The sequence below is a fragment of the Ylistrum balloti genome, unplaced genomic scaffold (genome assembly GCF_031769215.1).
Source record: "Ylistrum balloti isolate Yb309-2 unplaced genomic scaffold, AGI_CSIRO_Ybal_v1 Utg370792, whole genome shotgun sequence".
Lineage (NCBI taxonomy): Eukaryota > Metazoa > Mollusca > Bivalvia > Pectinida > Pectinidae > Ylistrum > Ylistrum balloti.
The window spans coordinates 127,566-154,900 of NW_026782462.1; the positions used below are offsets into that span (position 1 = coordinate 127,566).

Below are 27,335 nucleotides of genomic sequence, written 5' to 3' on the forward strand. Positions count from 1 at the left end.
TTCATCTGACTGTAGTTACCAATGGGGGTAGTGTTTGTCAGTGTGTATAATACCGAGAATTCATCTTACTATAGTTACCAATGGGGGTAGTGTTTGTCAGTGTGTATAATACCGAGAATTCATCTTACTATAGTTACCAATGGGGGTAGTGGTTGTCAGTGTGTATAATACCGAGAATTCATCTGACTGTAGTTACCAATGGGGGTAGTGTTTGTCAGTGTGTATAATACCGAGAATTCATCTTACTATAGTTACCAATGGGGGTAGTGGTTGTCAGTGTGTATAATACAATGGGGGTAAGTGTGGGGGTATTGGGGGTAGTGTTGTCAGTGTGCATAAGTGTTTGTCAGTGTGTATAATACTGAGAATTCAGAATTCATCTAACTTCAGTTACCATTGGGGGTAGTGTTTGTCAGTGTCTATAATACCGAGAATTCATCTGACTGTAGTTACCAATGGGGGTAGTGGTTGTCAGTGTCTATAATACCGAGAATTCATCTGACTTCAGTTACCATTGGGGGTAGTGTTTGTCAGTGTCTATAATACCGAGAATTCATCTGACTGTAGTTACCAATGGGGGTAGTGGTTGTCAGTGTGTATAATACCGAGACTTCATCTGACTGTAGTTACCAATGGGGGTAGTGGTTGTCAGTGTGTATAATACCGAGAATTCATCTGACTTCAGTTTCCATTGGGGGTAGTGTTTGTCAGTGTCGAGAATTCATCTGACTTCAGTTTCCATTGAGGGTAGTGTTTGTCAGTGTCTATAATACCGAGAATTCATCTGACTGTAGTAACCAATGGGGGTAGTGGTTGTCCGTGTCTATAATACCGAGAATTCATCTAACTGAAGTTACCAATGGGGGTAGTGGTTGTCATGTGCATAATACCGACAATTCATCTGCCTTCGGTTACCATTGGGGGTAGTGTTTGTCAGTGTCTATAATACCGAGAATTCATCTGAATGTGGTTACCAATGGGGGTAGTGGTCGTCAGTGTGCATAATACCGACAATTCATCTGCCTTCGGTTACCATTGGGGGTAGTGTTTGTCAGTGTCTATAATACCGAGAATTCATCTGAATGTGGTTACCAATGGGGGTAGTGTCTGTCAGTGTGTATAATACCGAGAATTCATCTGACTGTAGTTACCAATGGGGGTAGTGGTTGTCAGTGTGTATAATACCGAGAATTCATCTGACTTCAGTTTCCATTGGGGGTAGTGTTTGTCAGTGTCGAGAATTCATCTGACTTCAGTTTCCATTGGGGGTAGTGTTTGTCAGTGTCTATAATACCGAGAATTCATCTGACTGTAGTAACCAATGGGGGTAGTGGTTGTCCGTGTCTATAATACCGAGAATTCATCTAACTGAAGTTACCAATGGGGGTAGTGGTTGTCATGTGCATAATACCGACAATTCATCTGCCTTCGGTTACCATTGGGGGTAGTGTTTGTCAGTGTCTATAATACCGAGAATTCATCTGAATGTGGTTACCAATGGGGGTAGTGGTCGTCAGTGTGCATAATACCGACAATTCATCTGCCTTCGGTTACCATTGGGGGTAGTGTTTGTCAGTGTCTATAATACCGAGAATTCATCTGAATGTGGTTACCAATGGGGGTAGTGGTTGTCCGTGTCTATAATACCGAGAATTCATCTGACTGTAGTTACCAATGGGGGTAGTGGTTGTCAGTGTCTATAATACCGAGAATTCATCTGACTTCAGTTACCATTGGGGGTAGTGTTTGTCAGTGTGTATAATACCGAGACTTCATCTGACTGTAGTTACCAATGGGGATAGTGTTTGTCAGTGTGTATAATACCGAGAATTCATCAGACTGTAGTAAGCATTGGGAGTAGTGTTTGTCAGTGTGTATAGTAGTACCGAGAATTCATCTGACTGTAGTAACGAATGGGGGTAGTGGTTGTCAGTGTGTACATCTATGATACCGAGAATTCATCCTGCGTTAAAGATCCTGGATAGGTTTTTCACCTAGCCAACCCCTCCCTCCCTATCACATAACTTGTAATAACAACGACACACCCACATCCGTGCCTGATTTATTAGAGATACCGACAAAAATCATGGATGAAACAATTTGGACCTATCAGTCGAAAATTTAGAACGAATAGCCCAATTTTAATAACTCAAATAAAAGTTTGAACGAACCCAGTTTTTCTTAATAAATTATAACAGCGAACAAACATTACATCGTATATTGATGGGTTCCAGCGTGGAAATTTATCAAAATTCGTTGTCGTCGACAATTCCCCAGCTGGATTGTAATTTGTCAGATATTGTTGTAATACCTCGAACCGGTAAAACCGGATCACATATCAATCATTTGTGACAAACCTGGATATATAAATATAACAGGATGCTGGGGTACATAAACATCATTAGAAAATAAAAATTAAGATTTTAAAGCAACATCCTCACATGTCATAAACATGACAAGTACACGGCGAGAGTGTGACTAAAAATTGATAAAGGACAATAAACAACAGAACAAAAGTTGATTGTAATGTAACCTGTATAAACGGAACCTTGAATTTTTGTTACAGATACAATTAAGTCTTTGATTTAATCATAAAAATACAGATTATAACAACGTAATACAAAGATTGGGTTATTGTAGAAAGCAGTTAACTTTGATTTCTGAAGCACTTCTCTTAATTAAGATTTTTTTTTCAAAAATGTCAATATGGTTCAATTGGGTTTAAATGTTATTCATTTGTCACAGATGTGACAGCTAGTATTTTGATTTATCGTGCCCTCGTCGATATTTTGACGTAATCAAATCTTTATACACCTATACACCCTTTATGTATTCTTCAGCAGGTCTACAGAAACCTTTTACGTATTAGAGAACGATTACAGTGCCACCTTGTTATTATAAACTCCTTTAAATCACTTTCTTTTTAACATTCTATTGAAGTGTTATTTGATCATACAGCGTATCTGTTAAATTGAATTCGCCCCATAAATCTTACATAAACAGATTTGCCCTGTTATTACCTTGCGCTAGACTTTTTAGCTGTGTAAGTGTCTGTAAACATCTTGCCCAAGTCATGAGTATACTTCATAATACATGCAATCCTTTCCTAGATATTTTCCAGGGGGTGGCTGAGACGTGTTAATGATTGGAAGTAAATATTTTCAATTTTCAAAAATGAACACCCACTTGATAAGAACATTGTGTTGTTGAAATGCTATTGTTATATCAATGTATAATAAAATCACAATGTATTGTGTAAGAAAAATAATTTGTTACCAATAATATTTTTATTGAATTAAAAAATTATGTGTTCACTGTTTGTACAAAGTCTACATAACAAGACCATAAAGACATGCGATGATTCATTCAGTAGAGCGTTTTCAGCTTCTCCCTGTCCAAGGTGGTTTATGTTTCTTAATAGGAATCGGGTCGGTTTGTGCTAAGGAATCGGTCTGTGCTAACGGATGGTAATGATGTTCCCGGACAAGACACCTACGACGACCTCCCGTATGCTTTCTGAATATAAGTTGCCGTATACTAATGAACCCCTTCCTCTAAATTGCCCTCCCTGTTGACGGAACAGTAAACTCAGCTGGCAAATATAGGTTAAGCGAGAGTCAGGCTCAAACAACAAATCGTCTGTTACCTACAAACATCAATCATCCATGACCGAGAGCTTGTTAACTGACAGTCAGACTCACACAACAAATCATCCATGACCGATAGCTTGTTAACCGTCAGTCAGTCTCACACAACAAGTCATCCATGACCGATAGCTTGTTAACCGTCAGTCAGTCTCACACAACAAGTCATCCATGACCGATAGTTTGTTAACCGTCAGTCTAACACAACAAGTCATCCATGACCGATAGAATGTTAACCGACAGTCAGACTAACACAACAAATCATCTGTTACCTATAAACATCAATCATCCATGACCGAGAGCTTGTTAACCGACAGTCAGACTCACACAACAAATCATCTGTTACCTATAAACATCAATCATCCATGACCGAGAGCTTGTTAACCGACAGTCAGACTCACACAACAAGTCAACCATGACCGATAGCTTGTTAACCGTTGTTCACACAACAAGTCATCCATGACCGATAGTTTGTTAACCGTCAGTCTAACACAACAAGTCATCCATGACCGATAGAATGTTAACCGACAGTCAGACTAACACAACAAATCATCTGTTACCTATAAACATCAATCATCCATGACCGAGAGCTTGTTAACCGACAGTCAGACTCACACAACAAATCATCTGTTACCTATAAACATCAATCATCCATGACCGAGAGCTTGTTAACCGACAGTCAGACTCACACAACAAGTCAACCATGACCGATAGCTTGTTAACCGTGAGTCAGTCTCACACAACAAGTCATCCATGACCGATAGTTTGTTAACCGTCAGTCAGTCTCACACAACAAGTCATCCATGACCGATAGAATGTTAACCGACAGTCAGACTAACACAACAAATCATCTGTTACCTATAAACATCAATCATCCATGACCGAGAGCTTGTTAACCGACAGTCAGACTCACACAACAAGTCAACCATGACCGATAGCTTGTTAACCGTGAGTCAGTCTCACACAACAAGTCATCCATGACCGATAGTTTGTTAACCGTCAGTCAGTCTAACACAACAAGTCATCCATGACCGATAGAATGTTAACCGACAGTCAGACTCACACAACAAATCATCTGTTACCTATAAACATCAATCATCCATGACCGAGAGCTTGTTAACCGACAGTCAGGCTCACACAAGTCATCCATGACCGAGAGCTTGTTAACCGTCAGTCAGGCTCACACAAAAATCATCTGTTACCTATAAATACCAATCATGTATGTTTATTCATAATGTACACTCCAGCTCCAGATTTTTAACTTAACTTTCCAGGAAAACCAGAGGACGTTTAACAATCTTGTGACCGGCACATGTTTGACAAATTGCTGACGTGTATGAAAATCAAGGATTTGCAATGACATTGTTACGAATGTACACACATATATTGTATAATTAAATCTGGCCCATTCATCGGTACTATTGCCTTAACAATTACTAGCTTGTTAGTTGTATCCCCGTCTTTACAGGTTGTTACAACAGTCCACTGCACACGTCCCCTTGCATGACCTATGAAAGAGGTTTAGATGTGAAGTGAACTGTGGTAGTACGTACTTTAGTTACCACCTTTTTCCATTGTGAGAAGTGGGAAGTATGAAGTGATTGAAGTTTTCACGCAACTAATCAGTCATGACCTTGATATATTCAGTATTTAGAGAGCTTGCACAACAACTCACACGTGACCAATGATTGGTTCAACAAATCAACCGTGACCGATAATTCGTTTAATATATTCCAGAATGAAGATTCAGATTATTCTTAGAATTTATCACAACTCATTCGTTAAGATATTCATGTATCAATTGTAAGTCAATCACAGTAGACTATGATATGAATGTTGGGACACGTAATCTAATGTGCCAGTAACTCTTTTAACTATTTGACTATATACAGTATATATACCATGACTGATGTTGCATTTATAATATGACGTTATCGTTTGAAAAAACTGAATTTACAGACTTCACAAAAAACTCTTCAAGATCAGAATTACACAAGTTCTAAGAAAAGTTACCTTCAATTAGAGAATTAAACAATCGTCTAAGGCTTTCAAGTCTACACTGAACAGTTTATCACTAAAATTAATGACGTCACACCATATAATGACGTCACACCATAATTCGTTCCGTCAGTAGATCTACATTCAGAACTACATATATATGTACATGAACGGCTACATCTTTATACATGTGACCACATTTATGACGTAATTCATTTTGAGACAATCCATTAATGTCATGCTGACAGACAAACCAGGCCGCCTGTTTACAAAGTTTAAAAAGCATGTCCATTTCTCAACCTCGAGGTTAAAAACATACTATCAGTCATGGACACGAGACACTAAGCAACATTTTTGTTTTTAATATTTGTTTTTTTGAAGTTCTGTCTCCGTTGTATTTTTCTAATTTCTTCTGTAGAATATGTTATTCCCAGGCTAATGATTAGCTAATTGGGGCCTAGTGATCACACATCCCCTTCTAAGGCGTACTTCTGTCTCAGAGCCTTATCAATGACTGGTCCGCACTTTGTCATAATGTAGATAGAACCGACTTATTGCATAATTTCATGGAGCCTATGGCACTTAAAAGCATTTAAACACTAACATTACATCTAGAACGCAATTTATAGTGGCACCTTGTCATTAATTTTACAGTGGCCGGATATGTTTGTGTCACAGCTTTCTCTACACATGGTTAGAGGTAGAGACAACAAGACCTCTCGATATTCTCGTTAGATGACTTGTAAATTGATAAACAGACACATATACCCACAATAGACAGTGATTGTCATCATAATTACGTGCCCGCGTTCTATAATAACTTTATTACTGTTACATAATGGCAAATTAATAACTTACATGAAAACGCTTTTATAAGCAACGAACCACAGAGAGACGAAAACAGCATCTCCAACTATAAAGCACTTCTTTTAATTACTTTCTTTTACACTGAACGGACACAACGTCCCTGCTCGGTTCTTCTAACAACAAAGTCATTACCTCGTTCTGTGTCATGACCATTCCAACAAAAAATCGAATATCTAGTAATCTATTTCTTTAATTTATTTTCACAGTTGTACATGAGGCTATCTGGTTTGAGGTAATTGTTTTTACTGCCCTGCTAACCATACGTGATGTATATAACAGCTTCATGATGAACGGATCGACCGCGAATATCGGAGATATTGTGAGAAAGGTTCACAAACCCTTACAATACCCCATATCTATAGGTTCAATTATCAGAATCCGGGGATTAACTTCATTTTACAATAGTATTGTCTTATACATGTAGATGATCTTTTCGTGGACTGATTAATGCCACACAAAACTACAGATGTAAATGACCTTTTCGTGGACTGATTAATGCCACACAAGACTACAGATGTAGATGACCTTCTCGTGGACTGATTATAATGCCACACAAGACTACAGATGTAGATGACCTTCTCGTGGACTGATTAATGCCACACAAGACTACAGATGTAGATGACCTTCTCGTGGACTGATGAATGCCACACAACAGTACAGATGTAGATGATCTTTTCGTGAACTGATTAATGCCACACAACACTACATATGTAAATGACCTTTTCGTGAGCTGATTAATTCCGCACAAGACTACAGATGTAAATGACCTTTTCGTGAACTGATTAATGCCACACGAGATTACAGATGTACATGACCTTTTCGTTGACTGATAATGCCACACTAGACTACATATGTAGATGACCTTTTCGTTGACTAATGAATGCCACACAAGACTACGAATGTAGATGACTTTTTTCTTTGACTGATAATGCCACACGAGATTACAGATGTACACGACCTTTTCGTTGACTGATAATGCCACATGAGACTACAGATGTAGATGGCCTTTTCGTGGACTGATTTATGCCACACTAGACTACAGATGTAGATGACCTTTACGTGGACTGATTAATGCCACACGAGACTACTGCCATAAATTGCAATACTGTTTTGGTATTGAATTCATGCTATCACTTAAATACAACTGTTACCTAGCCAAACCATTATATTGATGTCAGTAAAAACACATGCGATATATCGAGGTGTCTTGACTCTATGTCCCCTTCTGCTGAGTGGTTTGTACTTTCGATTGATCTCTGAATTTCTTATACTGATCGACCTCCTCAACAAATAGGCAATCAACAAAGAATATGACGGATAATTTAATGACTGATATTTAATATGATGCATAATATAGGAACCTTTACAGACACATCTATTCTGAACTCGAACAAACATTTTGAAGGACTATTAGTGCAAATCTAATTTGATCAAGAGCTAGAATCCATTATCATTTAGTAATTCATTTCGTGTAGAGAGAGCGATGCTGTATAACCTCTCAGTTACAACACCGATCTTAATGAACCTTGATGGATGTCACCATCAGTGGTAGGGCTCGCCTTGCCGCCTATAGCCACAGTATACAGCGGCGATGGCACACGATATCAGGAATACTTATGTTACTATTACTGTCTCCTAGGCTTCCCTTAGTTAACTAATAATTGTACGGTTTGTTCTTACGTATATTGATCCAAGTGGTAACATGGCCACTCCTTTACAGATTTGGTAAATTTATTGATGTATGTTAACGCGAAAAGCTGGTAAATTTATTGATGTATGTTAACGCGATAAGCTGGTAAATTTATTGTTGTGGGTTAACGCGATGAATTGGTATATTCATTGTTGTAGGTTAACGCGATAAATCGGTATATTTATTGTTGTAGGTTAACGCGATAAGCTGATATATTTATTGCTGTAGGTTAACGCGATAAGCTGGTATATTTATTGTTGAAGGTAAACGCGATAAATCATTAAATCAATTGTTGCAGGTTAACGCGATAAGCTGGTACATTTATTGTTGAGGGTTAACGCGAACAGTTGGTATATTTATTGCTGTAGATTAACGCGATCAATTGGTATATCTATTGATACAGGTTAACGCGATAAATTTGTATATTTATTGTTGTAGGTTAACGCGATAATTTATTATATTAATTGTTGTAGGTTATCGCGATAAAATGGTATATCTATTGATGTAGGTGAACGCGATAAGTTGGTATATTTATTGTTGTAGGTTAACGCGATAAATTATAATATTAATTGTTGTAGGTTATCGCGATAAAATGGTATATCTATTGATGTAGGTTAACGCGATAAGTTGGTATATTTATTGTTGTAGGTTAACGCGATAAATTATTATATTAATTGTTGTAGGTTATCGCGATAAAATGGTATATCTATTGTTGTAGGTTAACGCGATAAGTTGGTATATTTATTGATGTAGGTTAACGCGATAAGTTGGTATATATATTGTTGTGGGTTAACGCGATAATTTATTATATTAATTTGTGTAGGTTTACGCGATAAATTGGTATATCTATTGATGTAGGGTAACGCGATAAATTGGTATATTTATTGTAGATTTTGTGATTTAAATAATATACTATTTTACGACACATCTATAATATTATCTGCTTAATCTTCTGTGCAGGTTTATTGCTCAAATGGCGCACAGCGCATCACACTAAAGGGAAGTAGTTGAACGTATTTTCAAAGAAAACACAGTTACAAGTAATAATTAATGGAGATGAACGCTTAATCCAATGGATTTAACTGATATGAAGCGTGATTGGTCACGGCGAGGTTCACATGATCATCTGACGGGATCCTACATCACATGCAGATGTACTTACACGATCCTTGACCGCGTTATGTCGGCATCACCAACCATCAATACATGACAGAGGGAAAAGTAACGAGGGTTCAGTCTTAAGATGGTCTTAAGTAGTTCTTTATATGGCAGTTGCTGGGCTAAAGAATTGCTGTAACCAATCTAAGTGACTCCAAGGCTAAATCGCCTTATTTCTCGCGGTTTTAATAACACCTAGGCCCTATTGGTCCTGGAGAATGGTAAGGCCGATTGGTAAGTCCGATTGGTCTTTGAACAAAAGCAAATCTCGTGGACAGCTCTCCTTTCTATGAAACAATTATAGCTTTTCTTTGATTTACGATATGCACTACCTTATACAGGCGTTATTTAAGGCACGGTTTTGGTGACCCAGATGTTAAATTAATTGAAAATGATTGTCAGAATACGATCGCCCAATGTATGATGTATACGACAAAATAGCGAGCGTGATAGTGTGCTGGGCTTCATCCAGAATAGATGTTAAAATATCGACTTCACACAAGTTCGTTGCTTCTGAGGAGACATATATAAGTAATCGTGTTATAGACATACCTTATTTAGTACTGATGTGAACAACTTCGTTATTCAGAATTTTAAGCACAGTTTTATGCAACTAGAATAGAAAAGGTCATTTTCCCTTAGTCGCTCACATATACTGTAAGTCTTTTACTGATTAACTGTACGAGGGGTCTATGATTTCCGTTAAATCATATTTTACAAGTCATTTGGGAGATGAGATATAGCAATATATATTTTTTTGTTATTCACATCCACGCTTTACGAACACCCTCTTAATTTCTTTTCTTCCCGGTAACATTACAATATCCTTTTTCAAGGCATGATATCAAAGCTATTTCCTTTGTGCATCAAAAATATGAAAAAAAACACGCAAGGAAATGGATTCGGGGACAGGTAAATGGATACAGAGACAGGTAAATGGATACCGGGACAGGAAAATGGATACAGGGACAGGGAAATGGATACAGGGACAGGTAAATGGATACAGAGACAGGTAAATGGATACAGAGACAGTTAAATGGATACAGAGACAGGGAAATGGATACCGGGACAGTTAAATGGATACAGGGACAGGTAAATGGATACAGGGACAGGTAAATGGATACAGAGACAGGGAAATGGATACCGGGACAGTTAAATGGATACAGAGACAGGTAAATGGATACCGGGACAGGGAAATGGATACAGGGACAGGTATATGTATACCGGGACAGGTAAATGGATACCGGGACAGGAAAATGGATACAGGGACAGGTAAATGGATACAGAGACGGGTAAATGGATACAGAGACAGGTAAATTGATACCGGGACAGGGAAATGGATACAGAGACAGGTATATGGATACAAAGACAGGTAAATGGATACCGGGACAGGGAAATGGATACAGGGACAGGTAAATGGATACAGAGACAGGTAAATGGATACCGGGACAGGTAAGTGGATACAGAGACAGGTAAATGGATACCGGGACAGGTAAATGGATACAGAGACAGGTAAATGGATACAGAGACAGGTAAATGGATACCGGGACAGGGAAATGGACGTTCGGTAGTCTAAAAAAGTCCCCTCAATATGTCGTGATTTTAAGAATGAATTTAACGATATGTATCGTCATTTTTTAAGAATAAAACTGAAGTGAGGCGAAGTGTGCCTCACGTGACATATCAAAATTACGAACAGATACATATTACGTATCGCCGAAAATAACAAATATAAATGTATTAATTTATCAATCGTTCTATTTCTACATATGCATATTCTACTTTCGCTTCGTACCCACCTCACCCTCCGAGTATGCCCATCCAGTACCCATCCTCACCTTTCACTGTGTCCATCAAGTACCCACCTTCACCCTTTCACTGTAGCTATTCAGTTATCACCCTCCCCTCCCACTGTCTATGTCCATCCAGTTAACACCCTCACCCTACCATTGTGTCTGTTTGAACTCACTACTCCCATCGTCGGCACGTTATTGATAATCACTAACAATACCAGTATGCTAGATAATAAACCCTAAGATGCCCGATCCGTGACCGCATTAGGGTATATTTTTTCTCATCAATGAAGCTCTTCTGCGTGTTTGTTAATGTTTTATATTTAGCATGCTTCCGTCATTCACTCATCATGTACTTTTGAAAAATTAGCATATATAATACAGGCGTAATTCATCTTATTGAATTAAAACAAGTAAACAAAGATGACACGTTCTGATGATCTGTAATTCTAACACCATAAAGTTGATTTCCATCTTTAGATTTTTTTTTTATTTACGAAGTGATAGAAATTTCAGACAGATTTTATAATTGCTGAAGAGGATGTGGGCTGACATTATTTTCAAGCGACTGCACTGGAGAGACATGACAAGGATATCACAAGGTAAACATGGTGACAGAGTGGTTTTATATGTACCTGTACTACAGTGGTTTACTTGTTCCCAACCAAGACTTGGTCGGGCAGCACCATGATAACGCACTCGCCTTTCACCTTACCGTCCGGGGTTCGATTCCCGGAACGAACCTGAAAAGGTATGGGAGTTATCTGCCTGACCAAGTGGGTTATTTCCGGTTACTCCAGTTTCCTTCCACAATAATACCCCCTCGCCCTACCATCCGGGCCAACAAGTATTATTAATATAAGCTGAAAGCTTGTTTCGCAATTGATGTAAAATAAATCAAGTTTATTTAAGAGATAACTCCATACAACACGCATTTAATAAGTCTTACGTTTGGCAATGTAACCAGTGACGTAGCACACGCCGAAACACACCGTAACACGTCCCCATTATTTTGAGTAATCACCCGAAAGGTGAACATGATTTTATTCGCTCGTCAAGCATGTGCTGGGACATCCTTAGAGCGGAAAGCCTCCATCCATCTGTTTACGAATGAAGTTCCGCATCACAAAGAACATGGACATCAATCAATTCAGATTAACTTATAATTGACGACTGGAGCTATACAAGAGCTGGTTATATTGTTCCTGAAAGTTTAACCGATACTGTTTTGGTAACATTATGAGTACGGTGATAAGAGTAGGTGGGGTGTCTCCAAAAGATTAGACAATCCCCTGTGTTGGAAAGGTATTTTACCACAAACACAGATAAAAACTATTCAACGCTCTCTCATTTCATGTCGTTTGACTAATGTGAACTATTTATAATTTGCACGATTCTGTCCGCGGTATGTGCGTTATTTTGGATCATTATGTTTGCTAAAAACTGTCTAACGTGCCAACCAACTCCCACTACAGGTGCGGTTATCTATCCTATCTTCACCAGCGCTGGCTCTAGAACCAGACGACAGGCTGGTTGTGATGTAAACATAGAGGTTCCTTGGTCTGCAGCAGACAGCGACACTGCATCCTAAAGTACGAGTTTGTGATGGGAATATTTTACTTTCCTGTGGAATGTTTAAAAGTACCTAGATTGTTTCTTCTGTCATATGTCAGCTTCCTTCTGATATTAACAAAGATTTCATGTAGATGGGTACTATCTATATCACCTGTAGTAACTTTCTGGAGGTCGAACATAATACAATCATCTTATAAAATTGCTGAACAAGAACGATTCCAATTGGTCACGGTTGGACAGTGCAAGTAACCTTAATGGTTCCGGTCAGTCACGGTCGCTCATTCCAACTAACCTGAAAGGTTCCGATCGGTCACGTTCAGTCAATCCAAGTTACCTTAATGGTTCCGATCGGTCACGGTCAATCAGTCCATGTTACCTTAATGGTTCCGGTCAGTCACGGTCGCTCATTCCAACTAACCTGAAAGGTTCCGATCGGTCACGGTCAATCAGTCAAGGTTACCTTAATGGTTCCGATCGGTCACGGTCAGTCAGTCAAGGTTACCTTAATGGTTCCGATCGGTCACGGTCAATCAGTCAAGGTTACCTTAACGGTTCCGATCGGTCACGGTCAGTCAGTCAAGGTTACCTTAATGGTTCCGATCGGTCACGGTCAATCAGTCAAGGTTACCTTAACGGTTCCGATCGGTCACGGTCAATCAGTCAAAGTTACCTTAACGGTTCCGATCGGTCACGGTCAATCAGTCCAACCGATCGGTCAAGGTTACCGATCGGTCACGGTCACGGTCTTAACGGTTCCGATCGGTCAGTCAATCATGTTATCTTAATGGTTCCGATCGGTCACGGTCAATTAGTCCATGTTACCTTAATGGTTCCGATCGGTCACGGTCAATCAGTCAAGGTTACCTTAATGGTTCCGATCGGTCACGGTCAATCAGTCAAGGTTACCTTAACGGTTCCGATCGGTCACGGTCAATCAGTCCATGTTACCTTAATGGTTCCGATCGGTCACGGTCAGTCAGTCAAGGTTACCTTAATGGTTCCGATCGGTCACGGTCAATCAGTCAAGGTTACCTTAACGGTTCCGATCGGTCACGGTCAATCAGGTCACCTTAACGGTCATCGGTCACGGTCAATCAGTCAAGGTTACCTTAACGGGATCGGTCACGGTCAATCAGTCAAGGTTACCTTAACGGTTCCGATCGGTCACGGTCAATCAGTCAAGGTTACCTTAATGGTTCCGATCGGTCACGGTCAATCAGTCAAGGTTACCTTAACGGTTCCGATCGGTCACGGTCAATTAGTCCATGTTACCTTAATGGTTCCGTCGGTCACCTTAGGTTACCTTAATGGTTCCGATCGGTCACGGTCAATCAGTCAAGGTTACCTTACTTGTTCCGATCGGTCACGGTCAATCAGTCAAGGTTACCTTAACGGTTCCGATCGGTCACGGTCAATTAGTCCATGTTACCTTAATGGTTCCGATCGCTCACGGTCAATCAGTCAAGGTTACCTTAATGGTTCCGATCGGTCACGGTCAATCAGTCAAGGTTACCTTACCGGTTCCGATCGGTCACGGTCAATCAGTCAAAGTTACCTTAACGGTTCCGATCGGTCACGGTCAATCAGTCAAGGTTACCTTAACGGTTCCGATCGGTCACGGTCAATCAGTCAAGGTTACCTTAACGGTTCCGATCGGTCACGGTCAATCAGTCAAGGTTACCTTAATGGTTCCGATCGGTCACGGTCAATCAGTCAAGGTTACCTTAACGGTTCCGATCGGTCACGGTCAATTAGTCCATGTTACCTTAATGGTTCCGATCGGTCACGGTCAATCAGTCAAGGTTACCTTAATGGTTCCGATCGGTCACGGTCAATCAGTCAAGGTTACCTTACTTGTTCCGATCGGTCACGGTCAATCAGTCAAGGTTACCTTAACGGTTCCGATCGGTCACGGTCAATCAGTCAAGGTTACCTTAACGGTTCCGATCGGTCACGGTCAATCAGTCAAGGTTACCTTAACGGTTCCGATCGGTCACGGTCAATCAGTCAAGGTTACCTTAACGGTTCCGATCGGTCACGGTCAGTCAGTCAAGGTTACCTTAACGGTTCCGATCGGTCACGGTCAATCAGTCAAGGTTACCTTAACGGTTCCGATCGGTCACGGTCAGTCAGTTCAAGTCAATTCAGTGGTTCTATTTTATGCATTTTTTTATGAATGTCGTCATTCCGTCATCTCAAGCTGACTGTCATGACCTTTTGGGTCTTATTGACGCAATATTTCTATATAAGACGATGACTAGACGTTTGTTACTTAATATTTTCCGTGTGTAGATGTGTACTTTATATAAATCGTCCTTCGATCCAATATCTGAACAACAATATTATACAAACTGATATTGTGGTTAATGACTACTTACTGACAACTTCACAAACTTATTGTTCTGTGTGGCTGTCGATGTTGTATCAAACAAAATCATTATCATACAGACGATATTGTCGACGGATTAATTGATTCTTTTGATTGCTATTTCGTAGATAAATGGCCTCACTAACGAGGAAATGGCTGACTATTTGACTTAATGATTTGGTGGGATCCATATACTCTCCAGCCTGCTTCAGATTGTCTTAGCTATATACTAGCAGCTTCGTCAGTGTACTGTAAGATCAAATCTACACGTGTTGATATATAGCTGTGTAAAATAACAGGCTATCGACGTTATAAAACACTAATGAAGGTACAAACGATTGACATTAATTAAAAACCACGTGTTAGCTCACCTGGTCGAAAGGACCGATGAGTTTATATTGTACCGCGGATGGCCGTTTTCTGTCCGTCCTTCCGCCCGTCCACCCGTTTACTTTTTCTAGAAGTCGCCTCTAGTCATGAACGACTGAGTGCATTTCGACCATATTTGGGGAGAAGAAATAAATTAGACAAAACTTGCCCTAATTACAGGTATTTGAGTCTGAACCATAAAATTAACTCTTAGGTATTTCTGTGCCATTAAGGTGCTGTAGTCGTCGGCAATGTTCTAATCTATAGATAGTTTACATAAACCTTCGTTATAACATCAAGTAAGGGTACTTACTGGGAAAGTATCACGTGAGGTTAAACCTTCATTATAACACTAAGTAAGGGTACTTAATGGGACAGTATCACGTCAGGTTAAACCTTCGTTATAACACTAAGTAAGGATGTTTACTGGGACAGTATCACGTCAGGTTAAACCTTCGTTATAACACTAAGTAAGGATGTTTACTGGGACAGTATCCCGTCAGGTTAAACCTTCGTTATAACACTAAATGAGGGTACTTACTGGGAGAGTATCACGTGAGGTTAAACCTTCGTTATAACACTAAGTAAGGATGTTTACTGGGACAGTATCACGTGAGGTTAAACCTTCGTTATAACACTAAGTAAGGATGTTTACTGGGACAGTATCCCGTCAGGTTAAACCTTCGTTATAACACTAAATGAGGGTACTTACTGGGAGAGTATCACGTGAGGTTAAACCTTCGTTATAACACTAAGTAAGGATGTTTACTGGGACAGTATCACGTGAGGTTAAACCTTCGTTATAACACTAAGTAAGGATGTTTACTGGGACAGTATCACGTGAGGTTAAACCTTCGATATAACACTAAATGAGGGTACTTACTGGGACAGTATCACGTGAGGTTAAACCTTCGATATAACACTAAGTAAGGATGTTTACGTGGACCGTATCCCGTCAGGTTAAACCTTCGTTATAACACTAAATGAGGGTACTTACTGGGACAGTATCACGTGAGGTTAAACCTCCGTTTTACACTAAGTAAGGGCACTTACTGGGACAGTATCACGTGAGGTTAAACCTTCGTTATAACACTAAGTAAGGATGTTTACTGGGACAGTATCACGTGAGGTTAAACCTTCGTTATAACACTAAGTAAGGGTACTTACTGGGACAGTATCACGTGAGGTTAAACCTTCGTTATAACACTAAGTAAGGGTACTTACTGGGACAGTATCACGTGAGGTTAAACCTTCGTTATAACACTAAGTAAGGATGTTTACTAGGACAGTATCACGTGAGGTTTATCCTTCGTTATAACACTAAGTAAGGGTACTTACTGGGACAGTATCACGTGAGTTAAACCTTCGTTATAACACTAAGTAAAGGTACTTACTGAGAAAAGACAACGTTTTAACATTGAAACCCTCGTATTTTACAGTAACCTGGCATGTGGAAAAGAAAAGCGTTTTGTTTATTTTTAAACTTATATACTCATGTCATGTTCAATTAAAAAGCAAACATGACAAAATGAAACAAAAATCGTTAACAATTATAAAACAACAAAACCAATTCTATAAATGATAAAGCGATAGAAACAAGGGACAAGTTAGGATTTGGTATCAGTAATTCTAAAGATTTTAAAACATTGACAGTTAATGCTCAGGAGATGTTGTTTGTAACTTAACGTCACAATAATATTGTTATTATAAAACTTTCCTTAAACAATGTGTTATCATCCTCAGCTGTATAGATAACCGATGGAGAAACATATAGTAGATAACGATATACCAGACGAGGCCAGATTGTTATATACTGCGAAGGTTAAGATACAACCAAAACAAGTGTACAAACAGATACTAGGAATACGGAGGCCGATAGACAAAAATCACAGCTACATTTGTCGGTGTGCAATATTTATATCTGTACGTGTATTTACTTGACAATTATCCTAATTTGTGAAATATACACAATTAACGACGACAGGTACAATATAAGACTGGACTGTGCTATAAACCTGATCGTAACCTTGACGGACCACAATGTCGTGTAGACCACGTTATTACCAGAGAGTCGTGTTGGTTTGTTCGTTTAAAATATTGCAGCTGGTTTAGCGACCGTATGATTCAATTTACTGGATGACAAGTCCTAGAGAGGGACATGCTTATATATACCCTACATATATATATATATATATACATACCGTACACAATGTCGACCAGTTATAGAAATATACATAAATATCCACTCATACGTAGATAAAGAGGAATCAACAATTCAGTTGGAACTAGAAAGCAAAACACATTTGACCGTACACATTATATATAAATAGCAAAATAAACAGATACATCGCTAAGGTATTCTAGGCAGAGTGTTTTTCAAGGAAATATAGTATTAAAGGCCCTGTTCAACCTTACTATCATTCATTACTGTATTAGAGGCACTAAAACACATTTTATACCCGCAGGTATAGCTCCATCTGAAACACATATAAAATGCTTTTATATATGGTTTCCCTTTTATAGCCTTGATTTTATTACCAGGTATTTCAGCTCTTTATCTGGTGTAATTCATTTCACTGCATGTATGTATCAATATGTGTCTAGGTTAAACACAGGAATTTTGAGAAGACACAAGTAAAGTGTATACGATTACAAATAAATGTGCAATATCTACTGTAATTACACGTGTTTTCAGATAGATTTATCTTTAATTAAGCAGACGTACTTTTAAGAAGAGTTCGATCCTATTCACGTGTTTTATATATATTACACACCTGTACCACGGTTCCCCCCGTGGTCATGCAACACTTGAGCGGAACATTAGTGCTGTAAGTCACTCGCTGATTAGACGTTATATATTCAACATAATTAATCGAAAAGACATTTCAAGATAAACGTTAACTCATCGTGTTAGTGTTATCATACATTCGTCAAAAATTAACATTGCGGAAAGTTGGGAGTCATTATGTACAGGTGTGTTATGTTGACGTAGATAATGTCTAATCATCGACATACCTACCCGTTTCAAAGTTTCGATTTTTTTTCTGCGTCGGAGTAATTTTTCTAGTTGAGTTTGATATAACGAAATATTTCGAATGAGTGAAAAATGAGATATAATTCGATAGGACCCGAACTGTGTCGAAAAAGTGATATACGCGGTAAAAGTGTTGTTGACATTGAAGTTTATAATTCGTATGTAAAGGAAGTGAAGATTGAACATTATAGACAGATTGATATCTGTTAAAGACTTACCTTGCTGGCGGGAAGGTCTACAGACTTTGTAGCCACAATGCCCGTGTTATTAGCCTATAACAGCACTATTGGTGAGGTATGGTAATGTAAACTGCTGTGGTTATGTATCCGGAAATCCCTTAATGCACCGTTGCAGCGGATACAGATACTTTGCTCTGGCACATGTAACAGTGTGTTGTGACCAGGATATGCGCGAAATACTGATTGGATCACTAAATATACAGATCATTTAGACACGCACTGTCGACCTTCAAACTACTAGCGTGTCAGAACAAAAAATATTATTTTAATAACCAGGCATGGTTGATTTTCTGTCGTTGATGCATAAGATGATATGACTTGGTGAAATAGGTCATGCTATTACGTCATAAAAATACAGATATTATATAATGTATGTTCTAGTATTATTATAAGTCAGTGCCATTTTAAAAGCTATAATTTATATATCATCTGAATGCAGGTGGTAATACCAAAATACCATCTAGCGACAACACATCACACTCAAACTCGATATAATATCGGAACCTTCAGGATTAAATCGAAACTAAAAACAACAGATGTTTTTTATAACATGGTCATCGGAAGGAAAAACTAAAGAGAGATATGTTAAAACGAGACAAAGTATTGTAAACATAATGGGGATTGTTGGAGCTAATGAAAAGAGACGAAGTATTGTAAACATAAGGGGATTGTTGGAGCTAATGAAAAGAGAGAAAGTATTGTAAACATAATGGGATTGTTGGAGCTAATGAAAAGAGAGAAAGTATTGTAAACATAATGGGATTGTTGGAGCTAATGAAAAGAGAGAAAGTATTGTAAACATAAGGGGATTGTTGGAGCTAATGAAAAGAGAGAAAGTATTGTAAACATAATGGGATTGTTGGAGCTAATGAAAAGAGAGAAAGTATTGTAAACATAATGGGATTGTTGGAGCTAATGAAAAGAGACGAAGTATTGTAAACATAATGGGATTGTTGGAGCTAATGAAAAGAGAGAAAGTATTGTAAACATAATGGGATTGTTGGAGCTAATGAAAAGAGACGAAGTATTGTAAACATAAGGGGATTGTTGGAGCTAATGAAAAGAGAGAAAGTATTGTAAACATAAGGGGATTGTTGGAGCTAATGAAAAGAGAGAAAGTATTGTAAACATAATGGGATTGTTGGAGCTAATGAAAAGAGACGAAGTATTGTAAACATAATGGGATTGTTGGAGCTAATGAAAAGAGACGAAGTATTGTGAACATAATGGGATTGTTGAAGTAAATGATATAAATTTCAGCTCAATCTTGTTATTTTTTGTCCAAATACAGAAATATGGACACGTGCTTCCTATTTGTTTGTGTTACTGACTTGTAATAACATGTCAATTGTCAAGCAATACTGCTTCAAAACGCCAAATCGGTAAAACACAAAAAAATAAACGATGACCATTGAAACGTCTGGACGGATTTGTTTCAAAGACGACATCCACCATGTAAATCTAGATCAAAATATGTTCTGCGATAAAAACCCAAGTGTACAGCAACATCACCACCAGACATATTGAATGGCTTCGAATATGTTTACATATCATGCTAGGAAATGGATGTTTCCTTCCATCCCTCCTCAACATAAAAGAACAACTTTATTGTGAATATAACATCCCCTCATCATATCTCGAAACCTTGTGTTGGGGGATCAGTTCTTACCCGTCCATTTCTATCAGGAAATCGTGATTTTTTAATAAGACTATCGACTCTCTTGCAACATTTCAACATCACAGACTTGAACATTTAACACATAACCAGATAATACTGAAAGACATTCCTTATGTTTAGAATGTGATACGATCGTGTACAGAATGGATGTTGAAGATTAATAAAAATTGTATTGAGCTGTTACAAACATAAGATAATACTGTATCAGAACAAGACTCTGGTTTGATAGTGAATTATCTAAGCTTCTGTAGTGGTAAAAAACCATTGTGATTGTTTGGTTGAATAACTGGAGAAAGAGGAAACAATAAGTCAACAATATATATATCAAAATTACAACAGAGAACGGAGAGAAGACACGCTCAAAACTAAGGGGACGATAGTTATCGCAATTTATTTAATTTTTTAGTTTTTACGGTCCTTTGGTAATATATTGGTCCATATCGCCTCCCATGATTGCTCGCAGTGAGAGTAACAAGTTCAATCGATTCCTTTAAATGCCTTAGTATGTTACTTCAAGCTTCTCATTAGCATGTGACTCTCTAACTTAACTGCCTTAGTATGTTACTTCAAGCTTCTCATTAGCATGTGACTCTCTAACTTAACTGCCTTAGTATGTTACTTCAAGCTTCTCATTAGCATGTGACTCTCTAACTTAACTGCCTTAGTATGTTACTTCTCGGTTCTCATTAGCATGTGACACTCTAACTTAACTGCCTTAGTATGTCACTTCTCGGTTCTCATTAGCATGTGACACTCTAAATTAACTGCCTTAGTATGTTACTTCTCGGTTCTCATTAGCATGTGACACTCTAACTTAACTGCCTTAGTATGTTACTTCTCGGTTCTCATTAGCATGTGACACTCTAACTTAACTGTCTTAGTATGTTACTTCTCGGTTCTCTTTAGTCCGTAACACTTTAACTTAACTGCCTTAGTATGTTACTTCTCGGTTCTCATTACCCCGTGACTCTCTGACTTAACTGCCTTAGTATGTTACTTCTCGGTTCTCATTAGCATGTGACACTCTAACTTAACTGTCTTAGTATGTTACTTCTCGGTTCTCTTCAGTCCGTAACACTCTAACTTAACTGTCTTAGTATGTTACTTCTCGGTTCTCTTTAGTCCGTAACACTCTAACTTAACTGCCTTAGTATGTTACTTCTCGGTTCTCATTACCCCGTGACTCTCTAACTTAACTGTCTTAGTATGTTACTTCTCGGTTCTCTTTAGTCCGTAACACTATAACTTAACTACCTTAGTATGTTACTTCTCGGTTCTCATTACCCCGTGACTCTCTAACTTAACAGCCTTAGTATGTTACTTCTCGGTTCTCTTTAGTCCGTAACACTCTAACTTAACTGCCTTAGTATGTTACTTCTCGGTTCTCATTACCCCGTGACTCTCTAACTTAACTGTCTTAGTATGTTACTTCTCGGTTCTCTTTAGTCCGTAACACTCTAACTTAACTGTCTTAGTATGTTACTTCTCGGTTCTCTTTAGTCCGTAACACTCTAACTTAACTGCCTTAGTATGTTACTTCTCGGTTCTCATTACCCCGTGACTCTCTAACTTAATTGTCTTAGTATGTTACTTCTCGGTTCTCTTTAGTCCGTAACACTCTAACTTAACTGCCTTAGTATGTTACTTCTCGGTTCTCTTTAGTCCGTAACACTCTAACTTAACTGCCTTAGTATGTTACTTTCGGTTCTCTTTAGTCCGTGACTCTCTAACTTAACTGCCTTAGTATGTTACTTCTCGGTTCTCATTACCCCGTGACTCTCTAACTTAACTGCCTTAGTATGTTACTTTCGGTTCTCTTTAGTCCGTAACACTCTAACTTAACTGCCTTAGTATGTTACTTCTCGGTTCTCTTTAGTCCGTAACACTCTAACTTAACTGCCTTAGTATGTTACTTTCGGTTCTCTTTAGTCCGTGACTCTCTAACTTAACTGCCTTAGTATGTTACTTCTCGGTTCTCATTACCCCGTGACTCTCTAACTTAACTGCCTTAGTATGTTACTTTCGGTTCTCTTTAGTCCGTGACTCTCTAACTTAACTGCCTTAGTATGTTACTTCTCGGTTCTCATTACCCCGTGACTCTCTAACTTAACTGTCTTAGTATGTTACTTCTTGGTTCTCATTAGTCCGTAACACTTTAACTTAACAGCCTTAGTATGTTACTTCTTGGTTCTCATTAGTCCGTAACACTCTAACTTAACTGCCTTAGTATGTTACTTCTCGGTTCTCATTACCCCGTGACTCTCTAACTTAACTGCCTTAGTATGTTACTTCTCGGTTCTCATTACCCCGTGACTCTCTAACTTAACTGCCTTAGTATGTTACTTTCGGTTCTCTTTAGTCCGTGACTCTCTAAGCTAACAAAACACGATGTGAACACCAGGCATTGACTACCGTACCCGTTGTTTGCCTTTTTGACAGCAGATTTATTAATTTACAAACTGACATAAATTGAAACTGACAAACTTTTATTAAGGTAATATTTTTTCTGATATTTCATCTTCATTCGGCGTTAAGTGATAGACTGATATTGACATGGAAGTCCCGAAGAGAAGAGATGGACATAGAGTGGGCTGTTAACAGTAGCCACAGACCATATCTGTTATCGACAATATAGAATAACTGAAACAACATAAAGTGTTACGATGGATGATGCTGGAAGGGACTGTATTGCCAATATTACACAAACTTATTGTTTACTACTAAAGCAAATATACATATTACAGTTTGGTAACTAAACATGAATACCATTGCATGCTGCCATATCACTACAACACGCGGCCAGCACACTTTTACAGAATCCGAATCAAACAAAATCAGGGATAAATATAGGCTGGGATTGGAATAGAATTGGAAATTGTACAGACAAAGTTAGCAGCAGACACTCTCCTCTAATTTGTTCACGACTCATCCCGAATAATGCTTCTTCGTCCCGGAAGTAGCGAATTATTCCATAAAAATCTACATCCACGTGCGATTTGGTGCTTGCTGTGTTTGATGTTTTTTTTTTTTTTTTTTTTGTTATAGTCCTTTTAGAAACGTGACTATGTTAGATTAATACGTGATTTACATTGGCGGATTGTGTCGATGACACAGGAGACATCTAAACTTCCGGAAGGCTTGGCTTTTTTCGCCTTGAACCTTATCAATGGTTTCCTTGTTAATCGACATATGCTCATATTTTCTCTCGTTTTATCGAGATGATGGGATTGGTTGGTAATTTGAATATAATCGAAAATAGAAATATCCAGGGATGTTCCGGACACTCACTGTTAAACCTTCACGTCGATGTCATAATTATTCTCACATACAATGACATTTTGTTATATGTAGTTTATTACAGTCCACACTGGAAGATTGTACATATTGTACAAAAGACACACAATTGAATAACACATTTTAACGGCATCATACAAATGTTTCGCCATTAAAGGCCTCGGCACTGATGCTAAGGGCCTACATTGTGAAGCGCCCCTTGAGGCCTCGGCACTGATGCTGAGGGCCTACATTGTGAAGCGCCCCTCGAGATCTCGACACTGATGCTAAGGGCCTACACTGTGAAGCGCCCCTTGAAGCCTCGACACTGATGCTAAGAGCCTACATTGTGAAGCGCCCCTTGAGGTTTCGACACTGATGCTAAGGGCCTACATTATGAAACGCCCCTTGAGGCCTCGACACTGATGCTAAGGGCCTACATTGTGAAGCGCCCCTTGAGGCCTCGACACTGATGCTAAGGGCCTACATTGTGAAGCGCCCCTTGAGATCTCGACACTGATGCTAAGGGCCTACATTGTGAAGCGCCCCTTGAGGCCTCGACACTGATGCTAAGGGCCTACATTGTGAAGCACCCCTTGAGGTCTCGACACTGATGCTAAGGGCCTACATTGTGAAGCGCCCATTGAGATCTCGACACTGATGCTAAGGGCCTACATTGTGAAGCGCCCCTTGAAGCCTCGACACTGATGCTAAGGGCCTACATTGTGAACCGCCCCTTGAGGTCTCGGCACTGATGCTAAGGGCCTACATAGTGAAGCCCCTTGATATCTCGACACTGATGCTAAGGGCCTACATTGTGAAGCGCCCCTTGAGGCCTCGACACTGATGCTAAGGGCCTACATTGTGAAGCATTGTCTGAAGCGCCCAGCCCCTTGAGATCTCGACACTGATGCTAAGGGCCTACATTGTGAAGCGCCCCTTGAGGTCTCGGCACTGATGCTAAGGGCCTACATTGTGAAGCGCCCCTTGAGGTCTCGGCACTGATGCTAAGGGCCTACATTGTGAAGCGCCCCCTGACACAACTGAGAAAAATCTAAAGTGATAGAAAGGAACGTGAATATGTAGAACGTCACGTGCCACTAACCAGATGAACTAAAACATTTAGGTTACAGCAAACCTTGTGGACTAGCCTGTTTCCTGTATTGTAACATCATATCACGTGCCCTTGTGTTGTCGTACTAGTCATGATAACGGTTCAATTGTATTGCACGGCCATAAAAATTTGAGAGCTGTCACGTGTATTTGAAATCTTGGAAATTCATGGCTGTATTATCAACTAGGCATCTGAATGAACACTTGGAAATGTAAGACGAATTAGTTTTAGAGTACAAGGCGACCTTGTTTAACTAAGTGATGTGTGCCATACAAGATGACAATATTCCATTAGGCTGAATTATCGTATTATTCGATCTCGTGCCATTTTAAAGTGGGAATAGTTTTAGTGCTAACAACAAAATTACGGAATTAAAAAATACTTATCATCTGGGGAAATGTTGATGTAATAAAACAGTCCTGAAGTTCGGTTTAGTTTTTTTTTCTTTATTTTTTTTTAGAAATCATATTGAGTTTTCCAGTATTCCTGGCGTATAATCTAACACAGAACATTTCATACGAGAAAAAATATAACGTAATATGCAAGATTGTGTCTAAATTTATATTGTTAAAGTATTAGTTGAGGATATCCAGGGAGGGATTGGATAAAAAGCCCAGTGGAGACTGATCTTTTAACATTCGTGTTCGTTCACTGAGCTGGGAAGTCATCGCAGTTGTTATGTAACTTTCGAGGTCGTTCACTGAGCTGTGATGTCATCGGAGTTGTTATGTAACTTTCGAGGTCGTTCACTGAGCTGTGATGTCATCGGAGTTGTTATGTAACTTTCGAGTTCGTTCATTGAGCTGTGATGTCATCGCAGTTGTTATGTTACTTTCGACTTCGTTCATTGAGCTGTGATCGCAGTTGTCGACTTAGTAATGAGCTAATCCATTGTATAGGCTAGTAAGAAAAAAAAACCATGTTCGTAACAAAAATAATACGTAAATATTTATGTCAAATGGAAATAACTCAGCTTTTTAATGTCATTGTTTAAAACACGTTTCTTCGTCCAGAGACGTAGTATACTCTATAGGAAAAATGAGTTATGTTTCAAAATTCCAATTGATTATAGAAACTATCTAAAACAAAAGTTAGCACAATCATTTTTTTTTAATTACTCAGCTTTCATCTACTGTTAATTTTGGGAATATGGTTACCTTTGGAGAAAATGTTTACTTGACAAAAGATACCTGAACGGCGTTCTATTCCTTTATCACATTGAGGCTATGATGTCAGTATATACGCAGTGAGACGTGTTAATCTGGTGTAGCAGTTTATTGTTTAGCGTTCAGTTACATTCAATAAGTGCTTTTTCCATACTGGACTGTATGTTCTCAGGGTGTACCGGGAAACAGATCGTGTAAATGAGCATGACTTTTAAATCCATTGTATAGGCTAGTAAGAAAAAAACCCATGTTCGTAACAAAAATAATACGTAAATATTTATGTCAAATGGAAATAACTCAGCTTTTTAATGTCATTGTTTAAAACACGATTTGTCTTATGTCAGGAACAGAGATTACGTAAGTATACTGTCTATAGGAAAAATGAGATTATGTTTCAAAATTCCAATAGATTATAGAAGACTATCTAAAACAAAAGTTAGCACAATCATTTTTTTTAATTACTCAGCTTTCATCTACTGTTAATTTTGGGAATATGGTTACCTTTGGAGAAAATGTTTACTTGACAAAAGATACCTGAACGGCGTCCTATTCCTTTATCACATATCCTAAGTCTATCAGAATGTTACAGGGGAAAGGTTATACACGCTACGTCACGTGTGGTGAGACGTGTGGTGAATCTGGTGTAGCAGTTTATTGTTTAGCGTTCAGTTACATTCAATAAGTGCTTTTTCCATACTGGACTGTATGTTCTCAGGAACGGAGATTACTGTCTCTAACTTTTAATATGAAAGTTTTCGTCAGGAACGGAGATTACTGTCTAACTAAGTCAGGAACGGAGATTACTGTCTAACTAAGTCAGGAACGGAGATTACTGTCTAACTAAGTCAGGAACGGAGATTACTGTCTAACCAAGTCAGGGACGGAGATTACTGTCTAACCAAGTCAGGAACGGAGATTACTGTCTAACCAAGTCAGGAACGGAGATTATTGTCTAACTAAGTCAGGAACGGAGGTTACTGTTTAACTAAGTCAGCAACGGGCTTGGTCACTATACTAGTTATCGCCTTTAAGTGGAAAGAGATACCTTCAAAGCTGAATTATTTGACATATCTCTGTCATTGGTTACGGGGATGGCTTTATCAATATTAAAACTGGTATTTACAATTCGTTTTGTAAATATTGTCAATTAGACGATGTCCTCGGTAAAAAAGAAATATTGAAATAATCACTGACGACACTAGTATTTTCGTATATAGGATTAACTAGTTAACTAAATAGATTTACATCTCGAATCATATATGAAACGTCTACAACTCCACCTAATTTCACTATAACTTGTCATCTCGTACATAATTGTCCATTTTGGTATACATGGGATTATGAAATATCCTGTCTCTACTAGGATGTA

General features: G+C 38.6%; 1 protein-coding gene across 2 annotated transcripts in view; it reads right to left on the reverse strand.

Annotated features, from left to right (window-relative positions):
- Nucleotides 1–27,335, reverse strand: part of LOC132558495 (probable G-protein coupled receptor 139) — a 51,424-nt gene that overhangs the window by 3,614 nt on the left and 20,475 nt on the right. Inside the window, exon 1 of one of the 2 annotated variants that reach the window (XM_060223061.1) lies at nucleotides 18,715–18,737. The exons of the other annotated variant lie outside the window; for it this stretch is intronic. The gene's annotated coding sequence lies outside the window, so the exon portion shown is untranslated. Of the gene's footprint in view, nucleotides 1–18,714; nucleotides 18,738–27,335 lie in introns of those variants that run through there. 2 annotated transcript variants of the gene reach the window in all.